The sequence below is a fragment of the Abramis brama genome (genome assembly GCF_963993115.1).
Source record: "Abramis brama genome assembly, chromosome: 6".
In the NCBI taxonomy this organism is placed as follows: domain Eukaryota; kingdom Metazoa; phylum Chordata; class Actinopteri; order Cypriniformes; family Leuciscidae; genus Abramis; species Abramis brama.
The window spans coordinates 34340156-34351535 of record NC_139968.1 but is presented as its reverse complement, the minus strand read 5'-3'; the positions used below and the strand labels follow the sequence as shown (position 1 = coordinate 34351535).

At 38.5% G+C, this 11380-nt stretch overlaps 1 long non-coding RNA gene across 1 annotated transcript; it reads right to left on the bottom strand.

Annotated features, from left to right (window-relative positions):
- Positions 1 to 26: 26 nt before the first annotated feature.
- LOC311085499 lies at positions 27 to 10090 on the bottom strand. Its single transcript, XR_014606849.1, has 3 exons — positions 9647 to 10090; positions 9446 to 9541; positions 27 to 868 (listed from the first exon to the last, which is right to left on the bottom strand). It is a non-coding gene; the product is annotated as an uncharacterized lncRNA (long non-coding RNA).
- Between the last annotated feature and the right edge of the window lie 1290 nt (positions 10091 to 11380).

Here is an 11380-nt window from a genome sequence, read left to right as displayed (position 1 = left end):
CACAGATATTATTAAAACCTTTCATTTATGGAGTCAGATGAAATAACGTGTAAATATATATGATTAATGTATTGCAAATTTAACCAACCAATACTTTGCATTAGTGAGGACAGAACACGTGATAACCTTCCCTGTGTATTGGCGAACCACCATTGGACCAATATATCGGGCCTTACAATGGTATCGCAAAATTTTAAAACAATGGAAATCATTTTATTTCAGCGATCTGCATCAAAGGCAGCAAATTGGTTTTGGTTTAGGCCTATTATTAGATTAAATTAGTTTTAATAACATACTTAATTTTATTTGTAAATTGGTCATCAGTTAATTTTACATTTGCACAATTATTTCGCCAATTTATTATCTTGGAAATGTGGGTGATTTCAGTGAGCAAACATACTCATGCCGTGATCCTGCAGTTAAGCAGTGTGACACTCTCAGGGTCATATTCTTAAAGGTCATATCATTTTTCTGTCAGTGTCTGGGTAATTTTAAGAATAAATGCAATGAATGACTTACAATTTATGATTTATGTTTGATAGTTTTTTATTTTTTATTTTTTTTATAACATTTATTTTGTTTTCATCAGTATGGACAAGAAACTAACTAAACGCTGCAAACAATCTTGATTTTTTTTTTTTTTTCAGTAGCATAACAGTGGTCCTGTCCATAAAACATAAAGGTAGAAATTAATAGAATAAGATCAAGATCATAATCAAATAGAAAATCTCACCTTAAGTTTCCTTGATAGTGGTAAAGTCCAGATGCAGTGATGAGGACAGCTCAAGATATCCACTCCTGCTCCAGTTCTGTAGGATGACGACGAATCAGGGAACAAAACACAGGTGTGGGTGAAGAAGTGTTGATCCTACAAATAATACAAACCACTTGTTTTTAATCTTTTTTTTAGATTAATTAATATCCCTAATTAGCAAATATGTAGTTAGTGCAGTGTCCAGGAGGATTCGAGTAGGATACCTGTTTAGTAGGCTATAGGGTTGTTTACTAGTCAAAGTGCCCACATCTCTGTGCTTTTCTCAGTCTCTGTGATCTTCTGGTTTGATGTCTCTGTTCCCTCCTTCAATGTGCATCTGAGGGACTTTTCACCTGATTCATCATCATCTTCATTCAGGTGAAATCTGCTCACTTAAAATTAAGGCACGTCACCTCAACAACACACATTATTTTAGGAATCACACTTGAATGGAGCACAGGACTGAAACGTACTCGGTTAGTAACGTAACCTTGGTTCTCTCTAGAAGAGGGAACGAGTACTGCGTAAGTATCTTACGCTATGGGGAAATCTCTTTTCCACGAGATACTGAAGCCAAAAATTATCCTTTAATTTTGAAATAATGTAAACTGCATTGCGGCAGCATGCAGGTATAGGCAAGACGGCTCACGTGCCTATTGGCTTCCCTGCGGCAACTGCAGCAGCCTATCGAGAGAGGCCCCCGTGACGTCAGATCCAATGGGATCACTATGTCACATCCCGCCGAAACTCACGTGGCGTGGGCCTAATAAATATGGCTTGATGGGCTGATACACTGGTTTTCATCGCTAAAGCGAACCAGAGCTTGTTGCATGCACGGCAAAGATACACAGTACTCGTTCCCTCTTCTAGAGAGAACCGAGGTTACGTTAGTAACCAAGTACGTTCTCTCACGAGAGGTCTCTCGTACTGCGTAAGTATCTTACGCTATGGGGAACACAGTGTTAAACGCCGTGTGTGCTGAGATCCAACACCAAAGTCCCAAGGGCAGGTGCCCGGGGCTCATATAGTGCAAAATCATAAGGTACTCACAGAGAGTACGGGAAGAGGGCTGAAAGCGTCATCCCTAAATGAATATCACCTGATAAGGGGCCATTTATATTGTTTCACACTGCTAGGGCGAGAAATCAGCCTGGACAGATGAATATAATGGGTCTTAAACACTGCCCATTAGAGATATTTGATCGATCTGCAAGCGTTGCTCAAGCAGTTTCAGAATTCTGAGCCAATAGAGTCGGGGCAGGTAGTTCTGATTTATTGGACCAAAAGTAGCTTAGCCTGCAAAGCGGGAACCTCTAGGTTATAAAACCTTATAAATGTAGACGGGGAGGCCCAGCCTGCCGCCATACAGATATCTTGCAAGGCAATCCCGCTATACCAAGCCCACGATGAGGCCATGCTTCTAGTGGAGTGTGCTTTGTCACCTAATGGGCACTGCAAGCCCTTAGAAGTGTAAGTCAGTGCTATAGCATCAACTATCCACCTGGATAGGGTCTGTTTCGATGCAGCTAGTCCCTTAGAACGTCCGCTGAACAAAACGAAGAGCTGCTCCGTCTGTCTGAAGACGGTTGAGCGTGACACATAAGCTCTTAATGCCCTGACTGGGCAAAGGAAGCTGGCATCCTTCTCCTCATTACAGACCGGCAGAGCCGACAGAGAAATCACCTGAGCCCTGAACGGTGTGTTGAGGGACTTAGGAACATATCCGTGCTTTGGTTTGAGTATGACCTTTGAGTCATTTGGCCCAAATTCCATGCACGTTGCGCTTACTGAAAGCGCTTGCAAGTCCCCTACGTGTTTCACAGAAGCGAGAGCCAGAAGAAACGCTGTCTTGAAAGACAAGTGTTTGACTTCTATTGACTGTATTGGCTCGAATGGGGGGCCCCTTCATGGCTTCCAGAACCGTAGAAAGGTCCCAAACGGGAACTGAGGGGGGTCTGGTAGGATTTAACCTCTTAGCTCCTCTAAGGAAGCGGATGACCAGATCGTTTCTCCCCAGTGACTGGCCAAGCGTCGGTTTAGCGAACGCAGCTATAGCCGACACATACACCTTGAGCGTGGAGGGGGCTCTACCCTGGTCCAGTAGCTCTTGTAGGAAGGAGAGAACCTCTGTCACTCCACAGTCTGTGGGTGATATACCACGAGCTAGAAAACACAGACCATTTCGAGGAGTAGAGCCGCCTCGTAGCGTGTATGTATGTGTGTGTCTAGCAGAGACAGCGCGCATCAGAGAGAGCTTAAAGTGATATTGATGTTGGTCTCAGGTGGGGTTCGGGCAGAAAAATTGCAGACGTTTTCGGGCTGGGGCCGGATTAGGGCTTGAACACCACGGGCCAGGTCTCGGTTAGGGCTGGATTTTTTGCCCCGTGCAGGACTCTACGCAGTATGCTAACTGGAGCCGTTTACCTCCAGTCTTTGTGCTAAGCTAGTGGTGGGTGCGTCAGACAGAGTTACAGCACGCACAGAGATGAAAAGGGTATGTATGGACTTATCTAACTCTGGGGGATACAGTGAATAAGCTAAAGTCCCAAAAAGTCGGCGTGTTCCTGTCATGATTCCTGTCCTGTGTTTCCCTTATCTTGTGTGGACTTTTGTTATTTTCTGTCCTGTGCCATGTTTTGTAGTCCTTTGTAGTTTTTCTTGTTTATTAGTCTCCCCAGGTGTTTCTGATTAACCACACCCCCTTGTTATCTTGTTTAGCTTGTTTGCCTGTGTATATAAACCTCTGTGCTTCAGTTGTTGTTTGTCGGTAGTGATGGCAAAATGAGGCTTCCTGAACCACTGAGACCTCGCAGGCCATTGCTTCAGTCAAAGGTTCATTACTCAAAGCTTCATTCAGCATTGCTCACTAGTGACACCTAGCTACTGTGCAAAGAAATAGCAGACAAATTAATTCATTCTGAACCAGTGTTGCGCCCTTCCTCCCTCCCTCCCTCCCTCCCTCCCTAATTTTATAAAAAATATTTTGTATATATTTTGTTTTTATAAAAAAAATATATTTTATAAAAATACTTTTATAAATAAAAATATTTATTTGTAATGTAAATATACAAATAAATATTTATATTTATTTGTATATTTATATTTAAATGTATATTTTATAAAAATAACACAAGCCTCGAATCGCGGCTTCATCTGGCACGCCCACTTTTTCTCGACACACGCTCCGACGCCTCGGTTCAAATGTCACATCACTATTTGTCGGTCGTTGTAGCTGTTTCCATGTTCCTGTCCTGAGTTCTGTGTTCCTTTGTTTGCCCTGGAGTTCCTGTTTGTTTCATTAAATTAGTTTTGTGTATGGATTCTCTCTCTGCTTCGTCCTTGCCTCATCATAACAGTTCCTTTAAACGCATCATTAAACGTAAACTGTTGGGAGAAAATTTTATGTATTTCAATATATTGGATCCATGTATTCGGTCTTAGTGACAGGAGCCTAATAAACCTGCTGCCGCCCATGTCATCAATGTTAATCAAACAATAAAAGACAGAGAAAATCACTTACTGCTCTTGACTGATTTTAGTAGCTTTAATAGGAATTAAAAAAAAGTTTTATTCTTATAGTGAAGACTATGCCGTTTTATTTTATCATAATTACAAAACTGGTGTGCACAACCCAAACCCCCAGATTGGGCTCAGGTGCAGGACAACAAAGTAACAAAAAAAAAAGAAAAGTGAAGCTTTTCCACACTGCAAGCTACTCCAGATAAATGTATTTAAAGCACAACGTTTCGACCCTCAGGTCTTCATCAGGTACAATGCAAATGTAGAGCAAAGTGAACTTTAAGTAGAAACAGGTAATCACCTAAATAGGGCCCACACACAAAAATGTGACCAATAATACAAGTAATTGACAATAATTTGTACTAGCATGTCATGTCAATGCCTAAATCCACCACTGACTTAATTAATCCATTACCATATACAAAGGCACAATCTATGAAAAAGCCTCTCTTTCTCTTCCTTTCTGCCTTTCACCTCTAGCTCTTATTAGCAATTTGTTTTACTAAACCTGCCATTCCATTCTATGAATATTGATAAATGTTCTCTTTGTATGTTCTGTGTTTGTGTTTTCTTTCAGAGTGTTAAACAGGAGGATGAGGTGATATACGCAGGTGTCGTCACCAGATGTTAATTACATTCGCTGTGAGGCTTTTTTTTCTCATTACTGATGCTCTTATCAATAAGGTTTTAATGCACACTATTATTGCAACAAAGCTGTTTAAGATTCAAAATCAGTGTTCATGCTTACATACGCTCTTACTGTTTTCTGAAAGGTGCATATGTGTGTGAGAAAGGTTTAATTAAAGCGGATTAATGATATCAGCCATTGTATGAAGGTTAAGAGCATTAAGAGCATGACACTTACACTACGTTTCATAATGCTGCAGTAAACCAAAGTGCATGTAAAATCTGAACATCAATGTTACTTATTCGAAAAAGGTTTTGTTTGTGTTGTGTATTTTTTATTTTTTACCTTTTCTGATTATTGTGATTCTGCATGGGTAATGTGTGTTTCAGTAATAGTAAAGGTACTATTACACAAAGAATCACATAGAGATCATCATGGGACATTAACTGGATTTTATTAAACAGTTTCTAGCTTTGAACATTTACTTTAGGGTTGTGAGTCTATAGTTTCCTCTGAGCTCTTAAAACCCTTGTGTGGATTCTCAACAATCCCAAAACTCATCCACATATACCAGACATTTATCATACATTAACTGAATTTAACATAAAATTTGGGGGAGAGTGCAAAGTTACATAGATAACATGGTAAAAACCTACAATTTACAAGATGCCCTACTGGGATTGATGTTAAATCTCTCAGATATTTGTATTTATTTTGAACAGTGTATTTTTCAGTTTTACTCTGTGTGTGGTCAAGAAATCCCAGCTGACTTTAAACAGACATTTTATATGTCCTAACAGCACATTCTCAATGTATTCAGATCAAAAGTTAATGATTGATATACATGAAACTGCAGAATAACAGTATACATTAAATTTGAGTTTAAATATTAGCAGCAAACAGATGTTTTTGGTGTATTTTTACAGTATTGCATTCAACAGACTCAAACCACAGAAGGCCTCAGTTTTAGATCTGAAAAGAAATGTGGTTTTATCTGTTGAGAGAATGAGCAAGAGAAAGTGTCTGTACTGGACCTTTGCGGTTAATGTGTATCAGTGTTTGCATGTCTTGAGGTGTGAATAGTGTGAATGTGTGAATCTTGTGAATCTTGTGGGGTTGAAGAACTTTCACAATTTTACTTCCTCTTTATGCAAAACAAAACATTTACTGCAAAATAAAGTACAGAATGGAAAATGTTTATTCTAAATATAATTCTCTGTGAGATCTTACTGTGTGAATGTGAAATATTAATATAATTTACTATGTGTATATATTCAGCAGCATTTGCATCTCTCTATATATCCATGACCCCATTTACTCCTGCTGTGATCCTACAGAGAAGTGTTAGGTTCAGTTAGTTATTTGCACCTCAAGCAACACTCAGTTATTTGAGAAGTTTCCACTAATCTTGTTATCACACCATAGGTTCACACATCTTATGTTGATCTGTTAATGTCACACATAGAATAGAATACTGAAGAATAGCTCTACTGTTAACAGATGGGGCAACATAAATATATCTCATAGTGGAGCAGCATATCAATTATAGTCCGAATCTAACTTTAGGAAAATAAATCTTACCAAAAATACATTTTTTAATGTTCAGGTCTAAAAATGGCCAATCTACAAGTAAAGAGTCATTCACAAATAAGTTCAGCTTAATAAAACCTTCTTCATCACTGACAGACAAGACATTGGTTTGGTTTCAAAAGACTGTCCGGAAAGATTCACTTTCACGTTACAAGTGAAAAGCTGCTCTAAAAGATTCATGGAGTCAGACATTAAAGGGATGTTTACCCAATAAATGGAAATTCTGTCATCATACTCATCCTTGTGTTGTTCCAAACCTGTGTGAATTAATTTCTTCTACTGAACACAAAAGAAGATATATTTTGAATAATATGGGTAACCAAACAGTTGATGGCCCCCATAGGCCTCATAGTATGGGAAAATAAAATGATATGGCTGTGTCCGAAATCGCCCCCTATACCCTTAAATAGGGCACTTGTCTGAGTTTATTATGAAATGTAAGACAAGAATAATGTTTTCGGACATGAAAGCATAGATGTTATCTTTTGTTTTACTGTAAATGAATCACTAACACTAAACTGACAATAAAATAAGCCACTGGGAGACCGTGGATGGCTGTACATTCAAGGTATTGCATTAATTAAAAGCCAGTTCATATAAAGATTTGTAATAAGTATTTTTCCTAAATTAAGTTTTAAGAGTATTTTCGTGTCGTGACCGTGTGGCCGGGAACATGTATGACGTAGCCAAGCGCTCTTACTAGACCGTCTCATTCTAGCGTTTAATGCTGAGGAGGACAGTAGTCTAAAAGCCTCAGAAGGACTGAACTAGGAAGGACGCAGCCTCTGTTTATGAAACACCCATTGAGTGCACTCATTCAATCCCACAATGCACCGCAATAACGAGTGTACAACTGAAGTAGGGTGTGTCCCTCCTAGTTCAGTCCTTCTGAGGCTTGTAGACTAGTGTCCTCCTCAGCATTAAAACGCTAGAAAGAGAGCGCATGGCTTCATCACACATGTTCCCGCCCACACGGTCACGGCACGAAAATACTCTTAAAACTTAATTTAGGAAAAGTACTTTTGTATTACAAATCTTTATATGAACTGGCTTTTTATTAATGCAATAGATTGAATGTACAGCCGTCCACGGTCTCCCAGTGGCTTATATTATCGTCAGTTTAGTGTTAGTGATTAATTTACAGCAAAAAAAGATAACATCTATGCTTCCATGTCCGAAAACATTATTCTTGTCTTACATTTCATAATAAACTCCAACTTGTTTTCTATCAGTTTATTTTCATGAATTGGAATGTGTGCATTGGATTGTGGATGATTGAAGGCCGCGAAGCCGTTGTATGATGCAGCCTTACAATTGAGAAACACCCGTACGCTGAACTTCAAGAGAATACCCATAATGCACTGTGAGAGTTGTGTGTAGAATGAATTCCCACATCTGACCAGAAGATGGCGCCCGCAGCTGAATCATCCATCGCCCATTTTCAAACCGCTGTGGCTAAAGTGTAATATTAATGCCTGTATTAATTCCTTTTTAATTGATTATTAAATTGTTTAATTACGGTTTATAAATAGTTTCGATGACAGTTCAAGATAAATCTTTTCATTACTACTGGAGCTGCCAGTTTGCTACATTTCAAATGATTAGGCTAATAAACAGCAAGCACAAACCCTTCAGTCGCACTAAGGGCCCTAATACAGCCGGTGCAATGCAGTGCCAGGCACAACGCGAGTGTATTTTGCTAGTTTCAGGCCGATGCAGTTATCATTTTCCCGTCCTGCGCCATGTTGTTTAAATAGCAAATGCATTTGTGCCCATTTGTGTGCCCATGGGTGTGCTGGTCTGAAAACCAGGTGTGTTCCGGCGCATTGTTGGCACGTTGCTATTTTGAGGCAACTGATATAGACCAACTGAAAACTGGTCTAAAGTCAATTTTTTTTTATATGGGGGTCCACAACACACGTACACTTTGTCCCGTAGATGGTCTGCTTGTGCGTTTTAACCTCGCGCATGAGCAAATCCGTTTCTTCGCTAGAGAAGCAATGTAAATAGTGAATCTTCCATTTTAAAGGGAATGGGAGATGAAACTCTGATTGGTTTATTGCACGTTATGCCCAAAACACACCCATTACTCATTAAGAGAATAGGGACAACCCTTTTAGACCATGTGCCGAGTGCCACGACCATTTTTCCTGTCGTTAAACTAGCAAAAGTGCATTCGGACACTTGCAGTGTGCGCTTAGATTGTTAAAATAGGGCTTCCAGTGTCTAAATTCACTCACTAGCTTTCATTCAATTGCAAGTGGACTATAGAGTATAGAGTAGAGTATAGAGGGTGATTTCAAACACAGCATATGTATGGAAGTCAATGGGCACAAGAAACAGTTTGGTTACCGACATTCTTCAAAACATCTTCTTTTGTGTTCAGCAGAATAAATAAATTCACAGGTTTGGAACAATACGGTGAGTAAATGATGACAGCATTTTAATTTTTGGATGAACTATCCCTTTAATTAATCATTCAAACTGAATCGCGATTCGATTCAAACCATTCTGGTAACCCGTTGACCAATTCATTGAAAAGAACCGACTCAAAAGAACAATTAATTCACGAATCGGATTGGTTCTAATTCTAAACAGCCGACAGAAAATACCAGACACGTGATTGGCAAGCCTATTAAATTTATATAGGACTAAATAGGGTTTACTTGTTTTTTAAATGCCGACTTATTTATTGATATCCACTACATAACGGTCCATACATCTGCATGAATTGCTCTTAATGCATTTACGTCAGAATCGTTTTAAACGATTTATGCAAATTCTGCACTTCACAACGCCAAAAGATACAAGAAAATGCATAATTGAAATCGTATTCACACGTAATTCAAGCAGCAATTTAAAACAAAAACATTTTTGAAGCAGTAGAACAGTCTCGGAAAAATTAAGTTCAATCCCAAATGTCTCAAAAAGGCATTTACCAAACAAAATCTCACCTTGAGGGATCCTGATGGCGTCAAACTCCAGACTTCTGAGGGACTGATGAAGATCTGCACCTTTTCCAGTTTTGCAATCCCTCATTCGTTCCAAATCTGTGGGAATTTTCCATGTGTCATTAGTAAATGTGATCACTTTACTTGCAAATTACATCTGTGCAATATTATTTTTTAGATTCAATGTTAATTTGCCCAACTCACAAAGTGATACTTTCTAACTTCTGCTAAGAAACGTGCAATATAATGCCACTTAAATCATATTTACAACTCATGCGGAAGTAACTGTCTTTTTTTTTTTTTTTTAAGTCCATAACTTTCGTTTCAGAGATGCGAGTACAAGTGACGTCTCGCAAACATGGCGGCACGCAGCGAGATGTGATGAACACATGATAATCATTCGCTTTTAAATAAATGAAATTGATCGAAAATGACACTACATTAAAACCTCTCAGTAAACGTTTTCGGAATATGTGTGAAACACGTACGACTCATCTCTGAACGGTAGCCTACACAGACAACACCTTTTGTGCGTGCGCATACCAGAGGCAGAAAGCCAGATTGTTGAGCTGGTCCGCTACTGCAACAACCTTAAGTATTGAAGCTTTCCTTATTGTTTGTATAGAACTGCAGACTCAATAAAACGTGGTTTTACTTGGATCTGTTTGTCTGTCTTTAATTTGTGCAGTGTTATTGTGATATAGCGTATGAATTATCATGTTAGGCTAGTAATGTTATAGCCAAACAAACAGGAAATATGTAGGCTAGTCTTAGTAACAAAAATAAGGATGATTTATAAAAGGAAAAACAAACATTCAAATAAACAAATTCAAATAGATAAACGGTAAGAAATTATAACATAACATAAGGGAAGAATTCATCATTTTTCAGCTATTTACCTCAGTGGGAAGTGTTTTAGGATCATATATTTTTTGTGCTTTAGGACCTTTCAGAGTTTATAAGGATTTTATATAGCCTACAGTTTAAATTCTTTTTTTTAATTTTTTTTTTTACAAATTTGGGAGATGATTTCACAATTCTACATTTGTGAATGGAAAATTTAGCTAGACATACAATTGTATTAGTACAAAGCTCATCACCCTTGCTTTGCAATATCAATCCAAATGTTGTAAATATCAAAGCTGGAACCCAAACACAGCAGATGTAAACACCCTCAGAAATTAAACTATAACATAACTGGTGAAGAATCATATTCTCACAGAATAAACAACGCCTGTAATTAATTAATGTGCTATTTACACAGGGAAGAATGACGATTTCGTCATATTAAAGTAGGCTACACCACATTTTAAAAGTAAATTAGCATAAAAAAAATAATGTACCATGGTATTAATAGTTTTAATATGACCTCTTCTATGTTAGACGGTTCAGAAACTTTCTGTCTGATAAAACATTATCATACTTTTACAGAGGTAAAAATCACTATAATAATGGTGTTTGCATTTCCCATTGTAAATTGCACTAAGGACAAACAGCCCTTGTTTGAAATGGCTTTACATCAATATTGAGTTGGAAAAGCTTATAATATGTAAAGAAATGTACGAATAAAGTGAAGAGACAAACATTAATAAATTGCATGGCTTATACTGCACTAGAGCGCTATTTAGCAGGGCCGGCGCTCCGCACACGCACATCACGCACTGCGCGTAGGGCACCAAGTGCTTGGGGGGGCACCAAAAAATCTGGGTCGTGAAAAATCTTCACAATAGGCTACTAGTATAAATAACAAATAAAATATGTCTAAAGCATGTTAATATACAAAAGCAATACAAAACTAATATAGGCCTAGACCAAATTAGTCGAGAAAAAGGTGAATCTCCTGTGCCAGTCTCCCTCTGGTGCCCCCCCTCCCCACCTCCCAGTGGTCTGTTCGATTATGCGATTATGGGATGGGGGAGGGTGGGCGGGGACGGACGC